The sequence below is a fragment of the Cavia porcellus genome, unplaced genomic scaffold (assembly GCF_034190915.1).
Source record: "Cavia porcellus strain 051 isolate PalLab524CR breed Dunkin Hartley unplaced genomic scaffold, mCavPor4.1 scaffold_7, whole genome shotgun sequence".
Lineage (NCBI taxonomy): Eukaryota > Metazoa > Chordata > Mammalia > Rodentia > Caviidae > Cavia > Cavia porcellus.
In genome coordinates this window covers 58689903-58715648 of record NW_026947490.1, presented here as the reverse complement: position 1 = coordinate 58715648, position 25746 = coordinate 58689903, and positions in this window count along the sequence as shown.

Below are 25746 nucleotides of genomic sequence, written 5' to 3'. Positions count from 1 at the left end.
GAACTGTGCACCACACGGTACCAAGTCCATGTGGTGACTACCAACAAAACTTAATCAAATTTTACTTCATGTTCTGCTCAGGAACCAGACATTCCTTTAGGTAAGAATTCTTTTGAGAAGTAGTATCAGAAAGGTGACACAAAGGGACTATCCAGTAAAGATTTTTTTTTTGCTAATTTTTTCATTAAAAAATATTCAGAAGGAAGGAGGATTCCAAGGAGAAGCACCAAGCACCTGTCCACTCTGCATTTCTCCTCCCTTGTGTGCTCAGTTCAGGTTGTAGCTCCTGGCATCTAGTCCATGCACAGCAATCCAGAAACAGAAAAGAAGAAAACATGCATGCTGCTTGTTCCCAGGAAAGAAACCTTTTCCAAAGGCCACTTATAACATTATCTTTTAGTGTCATTTCCCACCACGGGACCCCTGAAGCCTGGCACTAGAAACATAAACCTGCTTAGTGTCTTTTATGAGGCTGTCTTGTGTGGCAAGGAGTCACAACACAAGGCACAGTACCTCAGTGCAGTCAGCATGAAACTCTAGTACAAGACACATAGACACAGGCACTGGAAAGAGTTGGACCTCTGAATTGCAAGGAGAGTGACTGTTCCTGACAGCCATGAACATCTGCACTGGACCATCATGTGAGTGAGAAATGTCTGGTGTATAAAGGTTGTAATTTTTTGGAATGGCTAATTCTAGATTTATTGTTCAGAATAGTTAATCTCATATTCAGAAATTAGGGCAACATAAAATGTATGCTGTTAATAATTTGCCTAGAGAATGTATACTAGGTCTTGATGTTTGTATCCAGTTCCCCTCAAAGAAGAGCCTGTGCTGTCAGGACCCTTGGTTCCACACCCTGTGTCTTGGGAATCGCTGCTTCTCAATTCAGAGAACCTGTCACCCGGCACTTGGCTCTATACAGAGCCCACATGTGTTCTGTGGGCAGGGTTGGTTTCTTCTATGGCTGTCTCTGACCTCCTCTAATACTCTTGCAGAATTCTAACCAGGAACCTGTGTGGCTGCCACTGAGGTCTCTGCAGGAAGATGCAGCTTTGATGTGTCTGGGCTTCCTTCTGAATCAGATTCTGGCCTCTGATGATCAGGGCACAAAGAAGGGGGCAGAGCTGGTAAAAGCCAGTGGTAGGAGTGCCAACATCCCTTGTGGAGAAGATTGGTTTCCCATTAAAACCGAAATAGTTCTCTAGTTTCTGCAGCAACGACCCATTCAACACAGAAGCAGCTCTCCTGAGAGTCATCTGACACAATGACCATCTATTCACACCCTGCTCAGCCCGGTCCAGTTTATTATGACCACTTGAAAAATGAATCTTTTCTTCACATGCTTGAGTATATGCAGGTTAAAATTCAACAAGGATAAAATGTGAAGTTTGCATAATTCATTTTGGAGAATGACAAGTCTAATGATATCGCTTATGACAAGTCTAATGAAAACATTCAAGAATATTTTTCCTCAGTTTTGGGACAATATATATCTCAAAAAGGATAGGTTCAAGAATGGCATTTAACCCATCACAAGTATTTGTGGTGAATGAAAATTCTTCAAAGCAAAATGAGCATGAAATCCCCTCCCTCATTGTATTCCTGCATCAGAACTGAAAGTGGAAAGAGGAGGGGGAAGAGAAAGGAGATTGGGATGCCCTAACCTTCACCCAGTTGGTTGAGAAAGGTCTGCGCACTAAGTGGAGTTTTTACGGGTTAGGTAATGACATGAGAGAAAGAAATGGAGCATGCCAAGGTCAAAGGCAGTAACTCAAGAGTAAGATGTCCTGACCCAGCAGTGCCCAGAGATGAAACAATGAATAAATAGAAAAGTCAGTTTCATCTCCTCACATCCAGTCCATCAGGAGCTTGGATCAGAGCAGGACATGAACACCCCTTTTCCGAGTCTTCAACATCTGTCTTACGCCAACAACCTGACTCTAACCATGATTTTACACAAACTGTTTTATTCTCTTTAGCAACAAAATACAGCAACAAAGCATAGATTTCCCAGTAACCTGTCACTATTCAGCTAATTCATATTTTTCTCCTAAGGCTGAATTTGAAGATAATAGCCATAAGAATTTCCTAGAATGTCAAGGTCAAGGAAGCCCTAGTGGGGAAAGCAGTGCTTTCATCTAAGCAGACTCCTGGAAGAGAAACAAATTAATTTGTAGCAACAATATAAGTTCCCCCAAAGAGCAAATCCCTTGTCTGTAACCACTCACATCCTCATGAAAGTACCCCAAAATTGCAATAATCATTCTACTTAAACACTAAGACACATTTCAGCACAGGATGCTAGATGAGACTACTCAAGAACTCTATTTCAATCCCTTCCCTCAAGTAAGATCAAAAGTCCAGAGACAGCCAGTGACTTTCACAGGATTAAATCTGATTTCAAAAGGCCTGAACAAGAACTGTAACTTAGGGTCTTCCCACTGCAGTAAACTTATCATTCCTGCAAAGTTGTTCCTCAGAGAGAAGCAAATACCCAGGTGTCATCTCTAAGACATTTATTCAACTAGTGGGTTTTAACTGAAGGAAAGAAAATGCCAGGTCACATACATGAGGACAGTTTGTTTAAAAGATACTTGCTCTTTCCTGGTAAAATCTTGCTGTTGTTCTGTTTGTTGGGAATTTAATTTGAAAGTAGAGTTTAGGTCTTTTAGGCACAATAAGTGCAAATGTATACCAAGGCTTATTTTTGTCTTATGAACTGAATAATATTCTCATCTTTCAGAAGCATTTGTGAAGTCTGGACCACTTCCTCCAGAAACTAGGGGCTTGTAGTAAATGGAGCTCACACACTAATCCCATTGTGTTTCTAATTCTATGTGCAACCTCACAGGCGCAAAATCTTAGATCCATGGCGTAAAGTTAGCCTTTAAGTTTTTATTTTCTGCATAGTTATTAAACATGCAATCTCATAACATGCAAATTTGAAATGATAAATGGAGAAGGCAAAAGTGTGGTTAGAAATTCTGCAAAACTCCTGGGGAAGAATAGGTTTATTTTAACGGCTTTTACACATTGGAATTTGCTGCATCTTCTGAACAAATATTTATGGAAAAGTAATCAAGACTTTTCAAACTTCCTGCTTCCTCTTTAAGATTTTCTTCCAAAGTCCTAATACGTTTTCATTATATTACTTTTTTCACCTCAACTCTGATTTAAGAAACATCTGAATGTGCATAAAGCAAAATCAGATTAACATTGTTGAGTTTTTGTGAGTTAAAAAAAAAATCACTGTTTCAATAATAATTATGCAATTCAGAAATTTTCTGTATTTTAATTATAGAAATGCAAAACAAGGTAAACTGGGCAAATTATTCCATTATTCAGATTGTGTTAGAAGTTAAACACATGAGGAAAAATATCTACAGTAAAACCACAAATTGACAAATACAAGACTTACAAGAGATAAATATTATGAGCAGCATGCATCATCCAACTTTTTCTAATCCAAAAAAAATTATGGATTAATAATAGACCAGTCATTATTCAGAGGCTTCAAAGTTTTACTACTTTAAAGTACTGTTTTCTTCCCAACTTTTGTCAAAAGTATATTAATTTACCCTTTGTGTGCTACTTTACTGCTTGCTTATTTCTCAGTATCTGCCAAATAATATGATTATCTAAAAAAGGGTAAGAAATTAATAGAAACTAAGCAAGAGAAAGATGGGAAAATATGAAAGACGGGCCTTTCCATAAGTACAGATTTTATATCATCAATCTTCCACCTTCGATTTAATTTGCTCAGCTATTGTGACATTTATGACCCATTATGTCCTATGCAGGTCCCCTAAATCATTATCTTGTGATTTGTGTATTAATAGATGGTCTGATTGACCAGGTAAGTTGGCCCTAAAGAAATATCTACTGAATTAAAAAGTGCTCTGCATTTATTAAGTAAATAAGGAATATTCAGTTTTAGATAGCTACACTTTGTGGAAAAGCAATATTATTAAGAATGTCCATAATCAAGCAAGTGAACATCAAAAATTTGACTTCTTTCACCAATCAACTCATTTCCTCTCTTCATAAATACAAACATTTTATCCAAAATAAGCAGTCAGCCTGGTCCTTAGGGACACTGCTCCTTATAGGAAACAGCACTTTGGTACTAATTATATACAAAATGTTTTTGTAGTACGAAGATGAATAAATCTTATCTCACTATGTTCCTGTTCCTCTAGATTTAATGTTCATGTTTAGTTTTTAAATTGACCAAATTTGTTGAGTAATCAAACTCAACCTTTCCTCCTTTGGGGGGATTATTTTCAGCTTTCTTTCACTGTCTATAGCAGTGACTCGGGTGGTAGTTTTGCACCCCAGAGGGTACAGAACAGACATGTGGTTAAACATTCTTGTGGACATGATAGAGAATTATCTGGTCCAATATGTAATCCATGTCACCAGTGGCGCACAGCTAGCCTGTATGGTGCTGTTCATCCCAGCTCTGAAATGAGCAGAAGAGGTGAGAAGCATGGCTTGACTTTCCCAGCCACCACTCAGGTGCACAGCAACCACCCACCTTCCTTCCGTCCACATGTGGGTGGAGCTCAAAGGCTGACTGGAGTTAATATTTATATTTTAAACTCTCTTAAGAGCTCCAACCACCGAGTCAAGCCTTTTCAGTAAGTTGAGGTTGAAAAGATGAGAAGCAACCAACAAAGGAGACTGAGGAAGGAAGGCAAGAGGCGTGAGGGGAGATCCAGGGCCAAAAAGTCCTGGAAGCCAAGTGCTGACAGTTGGATCATAGGCTATTGCAATTTTAGATTATTAAGAAACTGCCAAGCTGTTTTCCTGAGTGAACGTATCATGCACACCTTCATCAAAAGTGCCTAAGTGATTTGGCTTTTTTACATCTGTGCCAATATTTGGCACTGTCACTAGTTTTTGTTTTAGCTACTCTGATAAATGCATAAGATATTTCATTGTGATTTTCATTTGCATTCCCCTGATAGCTGATAATATTAAACATTAGCTTTCATGGACTTAATTTTTATCTGTAGCTCAACTGGTGATATGTTTGGTCAGTATTCTAATGAATTATTTGGAGTGTTTTGTTTTGTTTGACTTTTACTATTGAAATTTAAGAGTTCCTTATATATTTTATACTTAATTCTTTTTTTTCTCTGTACCAGGAATTGAACTCACAATCTCGTGCTTGCCAGGCAGGTGCTTACACCAGTGAAATCCCTGGCCTCTATACCTAATTCTTTGTCAGGCATGTGACTTACAAGTAGTTTTTCTGTCTTCTTTACTCTCTGTATATGGGCTTTTGCAATTTTGATGAGATCAATTCATCAATTTTTTTTCTTTTGTAAGTTGTGGTTGGTGTTATAAGTTCTTTGCCTAGCTATCAGTCCTAAAGATCTTCTTCTGTCTTCTCTAAAAGTTTTTTAGTTGTATGTTTTATGTTTAAACTTATGGCCTATTTCGAGTTAATTTTTAGATGAGGTTTAGGGTTTAGGTTGGGATTTCTATTTACCTACAAGGACATGCCTGTAGTGTGGCTGCCAAGTCACATGCCGAAAAGCTTGTTCTAGAACAGAGACTTTGACACTGTCTGTGACTGATAACTTGCCTGTGTGCACAAGCTGCATGGTTGGGGGAGCAAAGCTCTGAGCATTTCCACCTCCCCCAGAGGGGGAAATCAGGACTTGCCAGGTTACTCCATGGCGAGTGTTGCCCAGGGACACAGACCCTGTTATCAACACAGCCCCGTGGAATCCTCCTCTCTGTGGCACACACTGACTTCCACCCTAGCCCTCATTCCAACCTCAGGAAAAGACCCAAACAGTCTGATCTTTGGGAGGACATGAAGCCCTGGGCCCTCCCTTTGTCTGCACGTAGTCTGATGGCCTCTCTCAAATCCGTGGACTGGCATCTCCATCTTTGAGCCCAACCACACTAAGTAGAAAAGTAAGATAGCGAACGCTGGGGTGACCAGCCAGCCCTGCCCCAGAAAGCTCGCCACTCCCCAGCAGAGTTCTCTGTTCACCATTTTTAAAGGAGTAACTGTGACAGCAACGTTCTTTCCTAAACAGCTATGTAATTGCTTTTCCTTTGTCTTTAATATTTAAATGTGGAAGTAGAAGCTCTAGAAATTAGTCTCTTTCATTAATTTTACTTGTCATTTTTTTCTTTTATTGATGTAGGGCTTGAGCCTATGGCTTCCTCTATACTACGCATGTGCTCTATATCCTGAGTTGAAACACTATTATTGGGGCTGGGGATTTAGCTCAGCGGCATAAGCACCTGCCTTGCAAGCAGGCAGTCATGAGTTCGATCCCCGGTACCGATAGAAAGGAAAAAGACAAAAAAAAGAAAGAAAAGAAATACTATTATTGAATTCTTCTATTAGGTTAAAACTATTTGATTTAAAAAGATTCTAAATGTTTCACCATACAGATATGATACATACTGTATTGGAACATTTTGCAAACATGTTTTGAAATAGCACATGATACCCTATAAATGTGTACAATTTTTATGGGGCAATTTAAAAATAAGTAGTAATTTTTTTAAATACCATTGATGTTTTATTATTTATGTTGTTTGTTCCCTTCTGTCAATAAGTCTATTATTCTTACATTGACTGTATTCTGGATAAATGCTGACCCTACCAGTTATTTTCTCTATATTCACATCTCTGTATCTTTTTCCCTTTTGTTCTCCAAAAATTCTTAAAGGGTGCTGTTTCACTGGTTTGATTCTCTTCAGAGCAATCATTTCTTCTCTTAGCAATCATTTCAGTCCCTGTAATGAATTTATTGTTTCATGTCATAACTTTTTCAGATAAATGTGACTATTTACAAATTCACTTCTAAAATACATATGTAGCTACATTGTTTTTCATGTTATTTCCATTCACAAAAGTATCATTTACTGAATGCTGTCCAATGTAAGTCAAGTCTGATTTGCCTCAAATTTCCAAAGAGAAGGGCTTTAACTTGAAGAAAGGAAGGCTCTGGTTTTGCTTACTTCCTTATCTTTTGCTAGGCTTTTGGGAAGTAAGGGTTCCACTTTCAGTCCCACCAGGAGTATATACATGCTCACTTCCGGGAGCCTCCTCTCTGCAGGAAGTAGATAGATCCCCACAGAATATCCTCTCCCCTGTCCAGCATACGTGAGGAGCAGCTAAAGCTGGAGACTGATCACACATGTCGGGCTAAAGCAAGTTCAACCCCAAAAACATGGAGCACCTGATGCAAGTCATGGGAACAAGCTGTTCCAGCTCCAAGAACTCAAGGCGCCCAAGGCAAGCAAGCAAACAAGTTGCCTGGCAGAGGAGTTTCAACTGACAGTAACCTCCTGAGTGTGGAAATAAATGCACCGCAGTCACGGGGCTGCTCTTTCTCCTCCACCAGAAGAAGAGGCTCCACCTGACCTCTGCTTTCTGATCCTGATTCTTGTTTTACTTCATCTTCCACCATCCCCACTCTGGAGTCATGTGGCAGCCAATCTGGAGAAAGCACAAGCATGGACCTTAAAAAATAGTTGGGAACTTTGGCAGGGCACGTAGCTCGGCAGCAGAGTGTTTGCCCAGCATATGAGAGGCTCTGAGCTAAAAACAAAAAAGTTCAGTTAAGACCATGATGCTAGCAGCTTTCAGCAGTCAAAAAAAGTCACAGAATCAGAGACCCTGAAGTCTTATCACTCATTTTCATTTACTGGTTTGGATTGAGACACATTTACTTTCCAAGAGCAGCAGTTACTGGGCAACTGGATGGGCACTCTTCTGACTTGCAGCTACACTCTCAGAGATACTGTCACTATTTTGCTAGGGTTCTTTTGTTTCATTTCATTCTAAGACCACTGACAGATACAAAGATTTCTGGTATGAGTACATAACAGAGTTTCAGAGACAAGAGCACAGGTTGGAGAAGAAAATTGGTTATGTTAAAGGTACTTATAGGGATAGAAATTATATTTGTGTCCCTAGGCTGCCAATTTTTCCAAACAATTGTCCTGCCCCCTTTTATAGAAGGGTCAAGCATCCCCAAGCTGCAGGATATCAGTGGTCACCTGCAGCTGAATTGGGCATCACAGTGCTTCAATTTACTCCCACCCTATGCCCCTGTTCCCTGTGACTCTCCTCCCTTGGCCCTCCCACCTCATCTCAGTGCTGACTCCAAAACATGCAGCGTACATGGGTCAGCCATTAGGGTCCCCCTGTTCCAGCTTAAGGTGGGCTATTGGCCCTTGCTGGTGCTTCAACTGCAAAGAAATATCTTGTCTGGTTCTTACTTAGCAGACATGGTATGTTTTTTTCCCTGATGTTAAAACCAGATTCAAAATTGGTCCAAAGTAAGCAATTTGCTGTCATTAGATATTTCCTTGTACCATGGAAAGAATTCATACACCAGACCTATACCGTGTGGAATCCAGAAATATCTCACATTCAACCCAAAGAGCCAATCGTGGTTCATAAGGGCCATTCAGCACCTTCAGGTCACTCATGAATTTCTGCAGCTATTCAGGAACTGAACTGCTTTGAGACCTCCAAGTCTCTCTTTTGGTACAGAGCCAAGTATTGTGTTACACATGCAAAAATTAATCACAGCAATTAGGCAGGAAAGGGAGGAGTCAAGTTCACATTTCCGGCAGCAGAGCCAGGTCACCACAGATGTGCGACACAGAACAGCGTTGTGTCCACTCAGTGAAGGCTGGATTGGGATCTCCAACATTCATATGTTAACCTCCTTGGTGGTTTTACATCTGGGAATCCTGTTCTCTTAACAATAACAAAATGGTTTTAATTTAATTTGAGACACCTCCATCCCCTCTGTGCTGTGTTTCTCCATGAAGATAATCTTACAGTGGTCATTTTCAGTTATGCAAAACATACAATGGATTTAAATATCCCAATTCAAAAGGCCTTTAATCCCTTTCCAAGGTGGACAATGCTGTTGCCTAGGCACATTCTCGCCTTTCTCATCTAGAAACGTGCAGGCCGTGGACCAGGTGCTGAACTATTCAGGAAGTGCAACAGAAGGTTAGTAAAGGAACAATCCTAGGGGCCCAGCAGGGGAAACACGTTAGGAAAAGTTCAGGCCGGGAGTGAGACTCTGAAAGATAAGTGGGCTACCCAGAGGTCACTGAGAAGATTCAAGGCTACAGAAACAGCACACATGAAGGATGGGAATCTAGCAATTACATAAAATAGAGGCAAGGCACTGCTCCAGATTCTTCGGAATAAACAACATGTAACATATCCTCAAGGACTATAGCATCCAGCTGGAAAATACACACAGAATTAGTTAGCACTGTATTTCAGAATGAGCAGCAGACATTAAAAAGCACTATGGTGACAGGACTGTCATGAACATAAGTGGATAAGAGGATGACTGAGGGAAAGAAAAGCAGAAGATGGAGTCTGAGACACTGAGTGGAAGAGGGAGGTCAGGACCAAGTTACAGAGAGCCTCAAAGTCAGAGAGGGCATAGATCTGATAAGGGAGGTAACAAGGAATCTGTGTATTCATGGTCCAGAACTGTTCTCAGAGGAAGCAGAACGTTCTCACTGCCACAGAACATGCAGAGGTGAACACAGTGACTTCCATGCCATTGTTCCATTGGTCTCTGCATCATACTGTAAGGGACAGAGTCAACGTTACAATGCTGCAAAGCTAAGGAAATCAAGATGCAGGGTTACCAAGGACATTGCCATTGGTCTCACTGCTTCCAAGTTCCATGTATTTTCTACTCATTTCCTACAGTGAGGTTGACTTGGATGTGTAGTTTTAGCAAAGGCCTCTCCTCTATGACTGACCTCAGCACTAAAGTGTGAAGGTCCCATCAGTACCTGCAGATAATGAGAGACTGGAATCAGTGGGTCACAATGGAAGGGAAGGGAAGGGAAGGGAAGGGAAGGGAAGGGAAGGGAAGGGAAGGGAAGGGAAGGGAAGGGAAGGGGAGAGAAGGGAAGGGGAGGGGAGGGAAGGGGAGGGGAGGGGAGGGGAGGGGAGGGGAGGGAAGAATGAGAATGAATGCTCTCTTCATAAAGTGGATTATAAGTAGAGATATTGCAAACTGATATCTAGGCTTCCAAGATGTCCCACAGTGAAGGAGAAAGAAAAAGGAAGAGGACCAGCAGCAAAATTGGCAGTTCCCTGTGCTCCTGAGGAGAGCTGGTGGTGTGACTGGGATCACATCTGTATTTTAATCCCAAAATGGAGTCCTAATGAGAAATAGCATAATCATGAAAGTGAAGATGAAGACAAGCTGCTACATCTTTTTTTTCTTTATTGCCTCCTGAGTCTTCAGTGCCCCGGAAGGTCCACATCTTCCACATACATGCACATACCTCTGACACCTCCAATCAAATGTGTCCCCTGAATGGAGACACACACGTCCAACTGAAGGAACCAAACGGACAGTACAGCAACCTGCGGCAAGCACAGCAACTTGGAAAACCAGAAACTGGAGAAGTACCTTTCAAGTCAAGGCCTGAAGAGGTAAGAAATACGGAGCCTTTTCTTTCATCTGGAGAAACAGTTTTCTTCCTGAGTAAATGACAAGCCCCACTGTGCAGTGCAAGATGTCACGATAATTGTCACCAGTTTTGCTGAGGAGGGATAGAGGCAGTCGTACTTACGATTTGTTCTAGAAGGCTTGTTTCTGTCCTGTTTGCTTAAAGAAAATTACCACTGATGAGGTTTGCAACACATTTCCCTTGAGACGGCAGATCCTAGGTATTTTGGTGCAATTGCACCACTCGGAAACAGATGGATTTATGAATGATTGATAGATGAACAGGGAGCTGTTGTTTAAGGTCAGTCATCTGAATCATGTCCTGGGAGAGTTCCCAAGGAGTTACATAGGATGAAAATCTGGGCCAGTATTCACATGCCTGGATATTGAAGTAAGAACAGCTGCATTTATTTCAACATTCTCAGCCTTACACATACATACATGCCAGCAAAACTCAGAGGTTAAAATGTAAGAGAAATCACTAAGGATAATAAGAATACAAGACTGAAAAAAAATTCTGAAAATTACCTCCGTGTCTCAGCTAAGCTGAGAGATAAATCTGAATGTATTACTCAGAGCACAGAAGATACAAAGAAGGAAAAATGGGGAGATTATGAGAGACAGAGGAAAGACTGAGAAACTACCATGCATCTAATTGAAATCTGAGCAAGAGAGAGTAGCAGAGAAACTATTTCAGGCAGTGATAGTTGAGGGGGTTTTTTCATTTGTTTTTTTTCGAATCTGTCATGAATCTACAAATAAAAGAAATACAAAGCATAACAAGCAGGTAAAGAAAAATAACACAATTCTTCATGGTAAAGTTGAAGAATAATTTGAAGAGAAAACAGATCTTATAGTACCCAAAGAGAAAACCTAAGTCACCAGCCAAAGAGCAATTAGACGAACAGCAGACTCCTCAGCAGTACTAATAGAAGAAAAAGGAGAGTGGAATATCTTAAGGAAGGTGATGATCTTGTCAATTTAACCAAGCATTGAGTAAAAATCTTCTTTAATACTAAACAAATAAACATTTTCTGATTTTAAAACACCTGAAAAACTTTTCATGGAAAAACTTCAGAACAAAGGAAAATGAAAGGACCTCAGAAAAGAGAAGGGCAGTGTGGCTTACAACAAAAACAGTGAGCAAATAAACTGGTAAACACATGAACAAAACTAACAGAAGAAACACAAGCAATAGCAAAATTATTGGTGGCATGTAATTATGAGATTTACAAAATAGAATACAAATGTGCAAATGTGGACAGCAGTGGTATGAGGCATGAAAAATATAAAAAGAGCTCAGTTACAGATTCCCATATTTTTGCAACTTACTGGGTTTTTTTCACATTTCATAAGGACAACTTCACAGGAAACCAAAAATAATTGAATTAAATTCAATAACTTCTCTATACTAGGAGATGAAACGAAATAGTTATTGGAGGGCGAATAAAAAGATAGCAAGACAGCCAGAGGTAGATGAAGTATAATGAAGCAGGACAGGAAGTGACCACATGAAATGGCAGAAGGAAATGTCAAGGTGGACAAAGCTCACCATGAGGTAGTAACAGTCTCTTTGGATAAACAGGACCTCATTATGGGAAATATAGGACAGCCATTAGCCTACAGATGAAGGATTCTTTTTTTTAACATGTTTGGGCCAGAAGTATTTCAAAGTCCAGATGCTTTCAAATGTTGAATATTTGCATATGCATAATAAGGTGTCTTGGGAGAAAAGATTGATATCTCAACACAAAATTCACTTATGTTTCACATACACCAGGTATGCACAGCCTAAGGGTGATTTTAGAAATTTTTTTAAGCATACCTACAAACTGTGACTTGGGACTTGTCACATGAGGTCAGGCACGGAATTTTCTACTGTATCCTCACATCAGTACTTGAAAAGTTTCAGATTCTGGACTACTTCAGATTGCGTACTTTCGGATTAGGGATGTTCCACCTATGTTCCTTAAATCTAAAATATGCATCCCTAAAACAGATGCTAAAACTGCCTGGAGGAGAGAGCAGAGGACAGGGCAGCAGACAGAAGCCAAAGCCCCAGTCTCTCACTCACTATACATACGGATGAATTCAGGCAAATATTTCACCTGCAACATTTTTTTCTGCTGCCACAAAATTAAGAAAGTAATAACTCTACTTCATAGAGCCATAACAATCACATGAAAAAAATACATGTATTTAGTACAACATCTGACACTCACATGGATGCAGAACGGGCCTGAGGGTGTAGGGAAGGTTTTAACCTGTGAAAATCCTTGAAAAACAGGGAAAAGCATTTGGTAAGGAAAAAGAGTAAAGGGGACAGAATACAGAAAAGCAAGCCAAGCTATGAAGGCAGCTGAAAAACAGAGATGTGGAGGTCTGCTGCATGGGGCTCTGGGTGGAGTGAGGTGGCTGGGGACAGTCTCATTTCCTTAATATTGTATTTCCTCTTCACCTCTGCAGTCCCTGCAGGATGTATGGGTGGAAGTCAATGGTCACCAGGAGAAAACATCTGCATCAGCAAACAGCTGCATATGCATTTGTCTCAGTAAAAATGTTTTTCTAGAGTTAGGATATTAATGTTGTGTGTCACCAGCGATGTCATGAGAAATTGAGAAAGAAACATGTGATCTGTGCAATTAGTAGCCTGCAGGCAATAAAGCTCCTGTTTCAGCTGGCGTCAAAACTCTACAAGATCCAGAGGGGCAGAGCTCCTTGCCAGAGCAGATGCTTCAAATCTCATTGCTGGCTTCATGACTCCTAGCTTCACATCAGCATATACACTTACATCATAGACACACATACATACTCACATAGCACATGCATGGATGAGTGCACACCTGTACATACTACATACATGCATACATATGCCATATGCACAGACACGGTACCATGCACAAAAACACATACTACCAAAATAATTATTTGAACATAGCAATTGATGGACAACTAAACGTCCTTACATCTAGCTTCATTTTAATTCTATATTTATATTCTTTATGCTCTTCCCAGTGTTTGAATCGTGAAAACAAGCCCTATCAATTTTAAATTTATTCAAGGAATAATTAAACATATTCTTAAGGGCTTACATTATTCAAATAGTATTCTGTGCTTGAATCTGTCCTGAGTAATGAATTCATTTATGTACCCTGAGAATAAAATGATTGTTATTTAATAACTATAAATCCTGTCTCTCTAAAAACCAACAGTAAAATGTTTCATTGCATTATTATTTGTGTTCATGGTCAAATTATAGCTATGTACTCAAAACATATTGCTGTGTAGATTATTGAATATTATTAAATGTGAACAGGAAATCTTTGGCATAAAATAATACAACACTTAAGCATCTTGACAACATTCTGAATTATCTATTTATCTTTATTCTACTATATAAGAACTCTGTCATTTTTAACATTTTCTCAATTCTGTTATGAGTCTATGATAGTTGATCTTTGTACCACTCCCTTTAACTTAGTAGAAAACAAAGATACTGACAGATTTTGCTACAATTTGCCTTGGACTTTGTAGAGGGAAATTTACTCTGATACTGTGGGTGTAGGGTTAGAATGTGTTTACTGAGGAGTACGTAGGTGGTGTGTGTGCAGACAGTTTGAGATATGGGTACAGATCACAGTTGTGTATGGCATGGATATGCACATGTGTGTGAATAATGCATGTGTGCTTATGCCTCTGTGTCAACATATGCACGTGTATGCTGATCTGTGAGTTCACATGCATGCATGTGTGATGGGAACTGGTGAATCCAATGAGACAGATAGCTCAAAAAGGTATAAAATCTTGGCAATCTCTTTAGACTTCTATACTAAATACATTATTTATATATGAGACTTTTGTCAAAAACTTTTCAAAGAAAAGTGAAACCCAGAATGAGTTGTAATAGTATATTGTCCTATTTTGAGGTCAAACGAATGCTTCAAGAAAACCATGCATACCTAGCATCAAGACCCAGGAATTACTGCAGTTACTATGTCCACAGTCTGCCCCTGACCCAGCAGGGAGCACAAGGCTGGGACATCATGGTGGAGGAATCAAAGGCAAGTGCTAGGACACAGACTCCAGCTGTGCATAGTTTGGCTTCACTGACAACTAAAGGCATGTTATCTGGCTTTCTTCCTCCATGTATAAAGAAAGCTAGGAACCAGTGGAAGAAAACCCAGGCAAGAATAAGGAAGTTGACAAAACACAGGGAATAGGACCTCAGGAAGAGGCCCAGATGGTGCTGCTACCTCTCCTGAGGCAAACAACCTGACCTGGGGGAGAGTTCATGTGTGTCTTCATTCAAGGAAGAGATTGAGAGTGTAGCCTGGATACCCATGGTGGGAGCATTGGTCACTGGTTTAGGGAGAAACTAGGGTCATCCTGATGCCGCTAAGCAGGTCAGAGTCCCCTCAGGTGCTGTCTTCTGTTAAAAATGGGTTTGTGAGTGTAGTGATACAGGCTCAGCACTCTTCCTGCTTCAGTAAAGGACAGCACAAGGTTTCCTGGAGAGCATGGCACGGCATCTCAGCTTAGCCACGTATTCACAGGACACTTGTCCCAACTACTTCACCACTCCGTATCTTTATGACACGAGGATAATGACCATCTGTACCTCCTTTGATCTATGCTCCATGCATAGAGCATGGCATGTGGTCAACCCTCAGTCAGGTAGCTTCACTTCATGGTCAACTAGAAATGGTTGATGACACAGCTAAATGAAACTTAAGGGCTTTCCAGAAACACACAGGATGCTTGTGTAACCAACCAAAGAAACTGAGAATGAAGACGGTTCCTCAGCAGCAGCAGTGGGCATCAAGTGAAGCCCATGCCTGAGGTCCAAGATCGAGCTCCACTGCACACCTCAAAGGCAGTGGTTAATCCCATCCTTTTTCTGGGCCTGGGTGTTTTCCTCTTCTCTTCCTCATTTATCTCAAGATTGTTGTGTGAATTCAGTGAAAACGCATACATTCATCATCTACCTGATGCCAATTACTATCTCAGCGTGGACTGCCCTGAGGAACCCAGTTGGTGGGGAGAATCCGGAGGGCCTGGTGTGCACAGTGCTCAGTAGATACCACCCTTGAGTGTGACAGTGCTCCTGTGAACCATCTGGTGTGGTGCTGGTGTTGACTGCTGGTGTATTATATTTCTCTGAGCACCATAGCAATATAATAAGCAAAAAAGAGGTTTTGAAAAGTGCTTCAAAAGTTCAAAGTGGTATCTGTCTGAGATAAGCAGGCTACATGTTTAGGCAAGGAGTTCAAAGTCACCTGTGAAACCAATGAGATTAGAAAGATATCCTAAGGTTGGGGCTGGGGATTTAGTTCAGCGGCATAAGCACCTGCCTTGCAAGTAGGCGGTCGTGAGTTCGATTCCTGGTACCGATAAAAATGAAAAAGACAAAAAAAAAAAAAAAAAGAAAGAAAAGAAAGATATCCTAAGGGTACACACGATACTCTTACAACCTCTTGCACCTGTAAGATTTAGCACAAGGTTAGACTTCTCCAACATCTAACCTAATGTGTACTTTTCTTCTAAATGCATTTTGGTGCCATTTCATGTATCCTTTCCAGTCTTGTCCCTATGGGCTCCATCAGTGGCCAGTCAGGTCACCCTGAATAAAAGGCTCAGTCCCATCCAAAGCCTCATGTTTAACACGCATGAGTCAAGAGAGGACTTACAATGCTCTGAACAATTACAAAATTGTTTGATGTCCCTGAGCAGCAAAATGTGTCTCTCTTAGAAGAAAATATATGAATATATCAGTAAGAAAGGAACTTCATGGTATACTGGAAACTTTATATAATTAAATAAAATGAGACCAATCGGATGGAACAAATAGAACAAATAAATCATTCAATCAATGCCTTCAAAAGCGAAGGAAACGGCTACCCAGTAGAGACAGCCTTGCAGGTGCTAGTATATTTATTTTAATTTTGCTCAAAAATTACTTAGGTCATTTACTGCCAATTGACAGAATTATCCAGGAGTTTGAGAATGCTTGCATTCCAAGACTCAAGGAGATTTAACATACCTCTTCAGAATATTAAGAGGTCTGCTTCCAAAGATGTATTTATTGTGATATATATATATATATATATATATATATATATATATATATGACACATATGTCTGTGTGCATGTGTGTGTGTTTGCATGTGTGTGTGTGTATGTGTGTGTTGTGTGTGTGTGTGTTTCAAAACTGTTAGTTGCCAAATATCCATCAGCAGGATAATTTAAACAAAGAAACATTTCGGCAACTTTTCATCTGACCTGGAAAAAGTGGAAAGGGGAAAAAAATCAGACCACTTCAGCTCAAAAGAAAGCCCTTCTGCCTCCGGTGACTGGCTGCTTTCCCAATTAATAATGAAGAAAGACTCCTTTTTTCCATTTCCTAATGATGTCCACAGTTGAAGTGCAAACTGACTACAGCTGAGTATTTAAGTGAAATATTTCAAGGACATTTATCATAAGTGGATACAGAGACCAGACTCCTGTTTGAGCTTCAAGGTTTAAATGTCAAACACCTGGAGACATAATTACTCAACCTCCAAATCATTCTATGAGTTCACTGCTCTGGTTCAGAGAAAGTCAAACTAGTAAATTAAGTTCGAGGCACTGTTTGCGCTGGGGGAAGAGGAGATGCTGAAGGATGTGAGAGGAAGAGGGAGGAGCCCACAGTCACGTACTTAACCCAAGGGCTTTGTTGCCTTTACACAGGAGCCAGGGACACACCTGCTGAAAGCCATGTTAGTACGTAGTGGACAGAAAGAAAAGAAGGTTCCCTTCATCTTTGAGAAACCAGACATACAAGTGGCTGAAAGTGTTCTTACTGACAGTAAAGACATCTAAAATTACATATGAAAAATGTTCTAGTAGAACAGGGATTTAAATATTAATATAGCAGCTTCTCTGATTCGAATTCAATTCAACAACGTTTTCTAGTGTCTTAAACCTAATGGCATGCTTAGATCGAAAGAACCATTCACTAGCTTTGGCAATCATGCAGAGCAGAACAGACATTTGTTTTTATTCAAGTTTATTCTCCTGATTTCTTTGCCTCCTGTATCCGGTTTCCATCTATATTCAGCAACCATGTTCTTTTAGTCAAAGTCTGAATGTAAGTGAAAAAGCAAAATAACATGCTGATAAAGGGTGGTCCAGTGAATCCCACATCATTTAGAAACTCCCAATTAAAGATGTTTTGGAATTCTGAAGGAAAAGACTCACACACTGTTTTTTGTTTGTTTGTCTTGTTTTGTTTTTGAGACAGAATTTCACTATGTAGTTTAAGATGGTCTCAAACTTACAGCGATCTACCTGCCTCAGCCTCCTGAGTGTTAGAATTACAGGCGTATGCCACCATGGCCGGCATACACTCCTAATATGTTCTTCTCAACTGCCAAAATCCCAGTGTGCTGATGCTCTTAAAAGATATAATTATCTATTTCTATTGGACATGTAGAAGGGATTTCTACTATATTTGTGCAAAAACTCTCACTAGAAAATACCTCCTATGCAATCAGGGATGTGTTAATAAAGTCTTTGCCCATACCTAAGCCTTTCAGAGTTCTACGTACTCTATCTTCCAGCATATTTACTGCTTCTATTTTAATATTTAAATCTTTGATCTATTTTGATTTTAGTTTAGTGCATAACAATACACATGGGTCTAGTTTTAGTCTTCAGCATGTGGAAAGCCAGATTTCCAAGACCATTTATTAAATAAGCTGTCCATCTTCCAGTGAACATGTTTGGTCCCTTTGCCAAAGGGTTGTCTGAGTGTGTTTGAAGTTGTTTCTACATCTTTTAATTTGTTCCATCGATCCTCAGGTCTGGTTTTGGGTGGTTTGGTTTGGTTTGGTTTGGTTTGGTTTCCAGTATCATGATGTTTTTATCACAGTAGTTCTGTACAGAACAAAAACATCAACAACTAAGATCTCATCTTATTAAAAAGCTTTTGCACAGCAAAAGAAATCATCAACAAAATGAAAAGACAACCCACACAGAGGGGGAAAGTTTATGCCAGCTGTTCTCCAGAACAAAGGACTAATGTCTACAACATATAAAGAAATGAAAAAAATCAGATCCTCCAAATTCAAAGGCCCAATCCAAAAATGGGCATCTGAGATGAATACACTTCTCAGAAGAAGTACAAAGAGCAAATATTTGAAAAAAATGCCCAACAAAATTTATCATTCAAGAGAGATGCAAATTATAACAACACTGAGATTCCATCTCACTCCAGCAAGAATGGCTATTATCAAAAAAATCAATCAACAGCAAATGGTGCCCTGGCTTTGAGAAAAGGGAACCCTTCTCCACTGTTAGTGGGAGTTCAGACTGGTGCAACTACTCTGGAAATCAGTATGGAGCTTCCTCAAAACACTAGGCTTAGAGGTTCTATTTGACCCAGATATTCCCCTTTTTGGTAGAATTAAAAACATTTTAATTCCTGGAAGAGTTAAAAACATCATACTTCAGCAATATATACACATTCATGTTTATAGTGGCAGTTTGTGATAAATAAATCTTGGAAAAAATCCAAATGCCCATCAATTGATGAATGAGTAAAAAAGAGGATTTTTTATACAATGAAATATTACTCAACATTAAAGAAACATAAAATTGAGGTATTTATAGCTAAATGGAATAAATCAGACACACACATGTATTCATTCACATTGTCTCTCTGGCGTGAGAAATTGAAAATGTAAATGAGAACAAAAATGTACAAAAGACATTGTGAAATTGGAAGAAATTGTTCAAAAGGAAAAGGAAACTGGGGGAGGGTAAAAGAAAAGGAAGAAAAGGAGAAAATGAGAAGAGAAGGATAAAATGAAAACAGAGCTTTGTGAATGGGGAAGAGAAAGGGGACGGAAAGGAGGGGATTGGAACAAGGGAAAAAAAGAGAAGCATAAACCTTTCAATTGATTAAAAGAAAGAGAAAAGAAAACAGGCCCTGAGCAGTAGTATCGGAATAGCAGAAACTATTCTTCCCCCACGATAGCCACCAAAGCCCACTAACTTGTGCGTAGGCACCCACATGCATTGGGTGAGGGTGACTGGGCGTAGGAGAGGAAGAAACCCACCCAGAAACAGTGAGTGAACAGTCCGTACATGCCCTGCTAAACTCCTTCATCTAAGACTGAAAATGCTGAATTCTGGTATATTATACACATTCAAACACTTACAATTCATTCCATTGCTTACACACACACATGCACGCACACATGCATGCACACTGACCAAATACTGTATTGTCTCTTTCTAAGCCAGTGGAAAATGAACTTGAAACTTAATGCACTCCTAGGAAGAAAGTTGGAAATTGTCACCCACTTATTCTCACTGGAACAAAACAAAGTAAAAAGATCCTGAGGACTCATTTGACCTGATTAAGTCTCTAGATTTGCGTTATGAATTTAGTTAATGCCACATCGCCAGTGAAGAATGTGAGGAAGCAGGAAATGCAAATTATGGCTATATTACAAGGTGAGTCACTTCCGCTGTGAAAGTTAATGGACCAACTGGAAACCAAAGCTCGTTTGTCTACAACTCAAAGTAGACGTTCAAGTAATCTTTCCACCTTTAAAGTTTTAGCTTGTAGAACTTTCTCCCCTTTAGACTGTATTCAAATGTAAAGTTCATTTCAATCTATTCTCATCAAAACTGTGATCATTTCAACCTGAATAGTGGAAATCCTGGATATAAGAAGCAATGTCAATCAAACCTAACTGCAAAATCCATGTAACAATTTTCAGAGAAAAGTTTAAAAGCCAAAAAGTTAGCAATAACCTATTCTGGTTAAAATAAGTGGTCATATTACCAAAGCAGAAAATTTCCATAAAGTATTTGTTTCTCCACTCAAAAGAGCTCAAAAACTCAGTGTATATTGAATATGCACTAGTGAAAAAGAAATTTTAAAAATTTATTTCCTATGCGGAGACAGGAAAATAATTGTCCCTGTATAGCTATACTTCACCACTTAGGAACAACTGGTCCTAACTTTTCTGCAGGATCATTCATTCAAAACACATCATCTAAGGACACTTTACCTGGTGCTAGAAACACAAGGATAACTGCGTGCAGCCTCTTCTACCAATGAGTTCACGACTAGGGAAGATCTACAAATACAGAACTAATCTTAGCAAAATGTGATATAATTTGGTGAGAATGAAATGCTGCATGAGCACTAAAGGAAAAATACTAAGGAAGTCCAAGATTTATTTACTCAAAAGCACTTACAGTTGGATCTCAGTGAAAACCTGCCAAATGAATGAATGAACTTTACAGGTGAAAAAGCAAGTCTCAGAAAAGTAAAGCAATTTTCTCAGATGCAAAGTCATTTTTCTAGCTAGTCAGCAAGAGGAAAAGATGAGAAATCTGGCCATCTCAAGAGGCATACCTCATGAAATCTTCCTGCATCACTTTTGTGGGATGCAAGACCCTTGCCTTTTGGAAAGAAGGGCAGGGAAGCAGCCCAGACCAGGATGAGTACGCACTGCCCTGCAGGAGTTTAAATCCTTGCTCCAGAGTTCTGACATCAGAAAAGCAAGAGACAACGCAAGATCCAGAGCCCAAGACCAAACTTCAAAAATGAAAATTGTTTTATACGACCCAGGCCTGCCTGGAGAAATTTAATTATAGGTACAAGAAGTGCCTAAAAGTGTTAAAAAGAAACATGCCAAAAGCAATCAATATATGTAGAGTCGTGATTGAGCTCAGGCAGAGGTGACACAGTATTCATATTAAGAATGGCACTATGACCTCCTATAGTCTTGATCAGGGAAGCTCTACAGAGAAGGAAAAGGGGGCACAATTTTAGGAATGGGTAGATTTAGACAGGAGAAGGAAGACAACCTGGTTTGGCAGGCCAGAGCCTCGGGAGTGGGAATGTACAACCTCTGCCTAAAAACAGGCATCTAAGTAGTTAGACACAGGAACTTCTGAGATGGAAGTCTGGACATCAGGTGGAGGTTTTGAAGCTATAAATCATGAACAGGGGACCCCCACCCCCAGAGGCTTCTGGGCAAGTGAATGATGGAGCTATAATGTACGTCCTGTAGAAAGTGGTGTTGAGACTGAGGTCAGAAAAAAATGGGGACTGGCTCTCCTAATGACAGACAAACCCCAGAGGAGACTCACAGGAATGTCTCTTGGAGAGCTGATGTGGGCCAGAAGCAGAATGAAGAAAATGGACAAAAAGCTGTTATTCCAAAACCACCACATATGACTTAGATATTGGCTGGATTCAGAAGACACAAAGATAATCTTAAGATTTCTACACACTGCGGCTGATGAAATGGTGGCTTCGTGAAGAGAAATAGGAACTAGAAAGCCGAAAATCAAGTTCATTTGAGATAAACGTGCAGCGATTTGAGAGAAAATCTGACACCAAAATGGAAGTCCAGTCATCATGCCAGTGTGGGGGTTGAGCACTTAAAGCAGACACTGGAGGGTCCCAGAAGTGGAAGAAACTCCTTAAGCTGAATGCCTAGGGCAGACCAGGAGGAGCTGGGGCCAGTGAAACAATTTCCAGGAGAAGTAACTGACCGTGAGAAGGACCACAAGGAAACCAACAGTAAGTCTTGGTCATCACCCACATCAGGAGCCAGACAGCCACGTGAAGAGTCTGGTACCCATGTGCACCCTCAACCGAACTTCAGGCCAGCTCATATCTCAGTCATTGAGCACCCACAGACAGGGATATGGCCAGATTAGAGAATCTATTTCAAAACATCCCCTTCTCAGCTTCCCCAAATATCCTAAATCTCACTGAAATATTCGTGTTTATTGAAATCACTTTCCTGAATTGTAAACTTCAAGAATTGAAAAAGCATGTGTTACAGTATAGAGGAGTTCAATGTTCCCAACACAAAGATACAAGATGTCTGGAGCCATCCGTGCATCAGCCACCTTACTCTAACCATTACATGTTGGCATAAATGTACCAATAGATCACACTAGGCCCATCGATACTTGCAATCGTTATGTACCACAAAAATGTATTTTAAAAAACATGTTTGTAAGCTGGGGAGAAAGAGGCCTACTAGGTGTATAAATTTTATATGCTGCCTAAAACAGCTAAAAGGACTGTAAAATGAATGTCACCGTGGTAGTATGTTGCAGCGTAATTTGCAGGCTGCAGACAGCCAGGCCTGCAGGGCTAGAATCATTTTTTAAAGCTGAGACACAGAAAGAAACTTAAAATGCATTAGTAGAACTTAAGAAGTTTCTCACTTATAGCATATATATATATATATATATATATATATATATATATTTTTTTTTTTTTCTTTTCTAGGGAAGTTTTATTTAAAAAAAAAAAAAAGTCTCCCAGAGTTTAAATGTCAGCGTTTGATTGATTAGAATAGCTCTCCTGGCTTAACCAGTAAGTTCATTTGAACAGTTCAGCCACTAATACAGTAAAACACATGTTAAAGATTATAAATTGTTTAACGAGTTTTGACAACAAGTCCCCCGGTGGTCTTGAAATTTCTGAGCAGCAGATGGAAGAGGCACAAGTTTATAGATTCCCCTTCCTATCTGCACAAAGCCAAGAGGTCTGAAGTAGGTACTGGTGCAAAGAAGGGACACTGTCAGACAATAAAGAGACACAATTGCCTCTGTCAGCACAACAATTAATTTTGTTTGCAGAGCACCAGCCAGTCTATTTGTTACTGGGAATGTGCTAATTATTCTTGCTAATTACATGCAAAACATTCATTATCACCTATAAGTGGAGCTGGACCCCTCAGGTTTCAGTGACAAATTAATTACTGTGTTTTCCTTCTGAATGTTGTTCCAGTCGGTCCCTGGTATTATCTGAAAAATAAATTGTTTAGCAGCTCGCCTGTCTTCAGAGTCACTCATTAAAATGAAAAGTAGGCAGCATCAGCTTTCCTCGCCTGTTCTGTTGGGACAGCGGTTTCTGAAAGTCCCCAACCCTAGCGTGGATTTGGGTAACTGGAAGCCTCATAAAACGCTTGGGGCTGAATCTTCCTAGGTACTGATATGTCTCTGCACCACTGTCCACTCACAAAACTTCAGAGAAGGAAGCAAAATGTACCAGTCACCCAAAGAAGGCCAATCTTTCACCCCAAGATCGACAGCCTGAGACCTCTGGCCTTGCCTTTCAGAAGGCTTAGGAGACGTTTTGAAATCACACCCAAAATTCACTTTTATGCTTCCTTTCGGCCCTTAATTTGCAATTTAGTTGATCAAAAAACAAATGCATAATTCTCAATTTATTCCTGTGACCATTTAATGTTGGGGGAAAGCCCAATAACACAGATGCGGACATTTTTTCCCCATGTGAGTCACACTGGAAAGAGTGAATCCTGGGCATACACGAGTTTGCCCTGACCCTACAGTGCCCACATTTTACTCTGGGGTCTGACTATTCCTAACAAAGCTAGCTTCACGTTCATCACCCACACTGCAACCCACTGCGCCTTCGGCATTCTCCCTGCACACTGAGCAAAGCACGGTCCACACAGCCCGTGTGTCTGTGCCCGTGTTTTTTCTGGCACCTGCTACTCATCAAGCTGTTCCTGAGTGCTGTGAGTCCTTCAGGTGCTCCAGCCCCTGTCTCAGCATTCGGTCCATTTCTATTGCTGCTCTGTCACACAGCTGCTGACTGCGGTCCTCCGTCAAAGACAAATCAAGCAAAAAGGAAGTTGCATTGTCACATAAAACACTCTATTTTCAATTGAGAACACATATAGGGAACTGAATAATCCCATTTCAGGTGCGAATAAATTTTACACTGAGCAATCCCCTATGGCCGATTTTTTTCCAGAATTTGTTTTGCATGCACAGAAAAGAGTTTTGAATTCTTATTTGATTTTAGTAAATTACATGCATATTTTTATTTAGTTTCCCTATGTTTGCAACAGTCTTTACTGAAATGTATAAGATTAAATAGTTGAAGTAAAGCTGTGTATTCTAGTATCAACGACCAGAAAGTGCCTGCAACCATCAAATCCTGCCTGACTTCAATGACGATGGAAAAGAGAAGACCCCTACACTGGGCAGAGGGCTGCATTTGACCCTTGTGGCAAGCCAAGTCCCCTACTCCCTTTTGTGACTGCTTGGCTCTTTTCTGATACTCTGTTCCCTCTCCAACCACCACCATGTCCAGACGCTCCTTCTGCTTCTCCCACTTTCGCCTTGTTTAACAGTGTTTACTGTACAAGGAATGATCAAGAAATACGGTCAATGTTTTGTTTTGTCTGCAGTAACAGACACATTATCATCAGTCACTTTCCCTTAGCCTGTCATTCTTGCTGCTTTCTGAAGCAGTTCTGGAATTCCTCGTTCATCAGTGTTTTCAGCAGAGCTGATTTCAGTTGGCTGCACTGATGTCCTGAATCCCTGAATAGATACCAAATTTTTACCTTTCAATGTCACATTGATTTTGGGGATAAGCCAGAAGTCACATGTTTCTGGTTCCAGTGGACAGGGCAGGTGAGATACACTGTAATGTTTTTATAAACCTGCCTTTCTATTGGATGGCACTTAGCAACAACATTTATTGCATTTTAAAATCACACCTTGTAAAAACACTTATGAAAGAGCACTTCCAGAATGGTTTCACAAAATGGCATGAACAGTGGGCTAAGTGTGTTCAAAACAAGGGAAAGCATTTTGAGGGGGAATCAAGGTAATGCATCCTTTATTGTAACAATTTCTTTTAAACACACTTTCATTACCCCTTGTACACTAGGCACTGCCACATATTTTTATGTAATTATAATTTATCTGTTGTTTCCTATTATTTCAAGGTTTTACTAATATTATCAAATTACCCAAACTTAGGTTTTAATGTGTTGTTTCAGCCAATTTCCTACCACTTGTAGACCATCAAGAGGTTTTCAGAGATTATTTTTAACCAAAAGGGATGAATGTCCTATAGTGGTGATGGCTGGTGAGGTGACAGTGGATACAGGAACTAGTGGGAGGTGGCTGAAGGGGCAAGTCCAAGCCCACCTGCTCTCTGTTCTCTGACATCTTCAGAGAAAAAGACCTCATTCCTAAAGCCCCTGTACACTCAGTTTGAGACCACACAGTCTCTAACTGTCCTTCAATTTATAAAAATAAAATGTACTTCTTTTAATAGACAGAGTGTTATCCTGAGAGTGATCATGCCCCACAGACCCTGGAGGGCCAGGTTGGCTGCTTCAGATGGTCAGGTTTATAGATAGAGGGTTTTGGCAGGGAAGGTTAGGAGCACTCGCCTTGATGTCCCAGA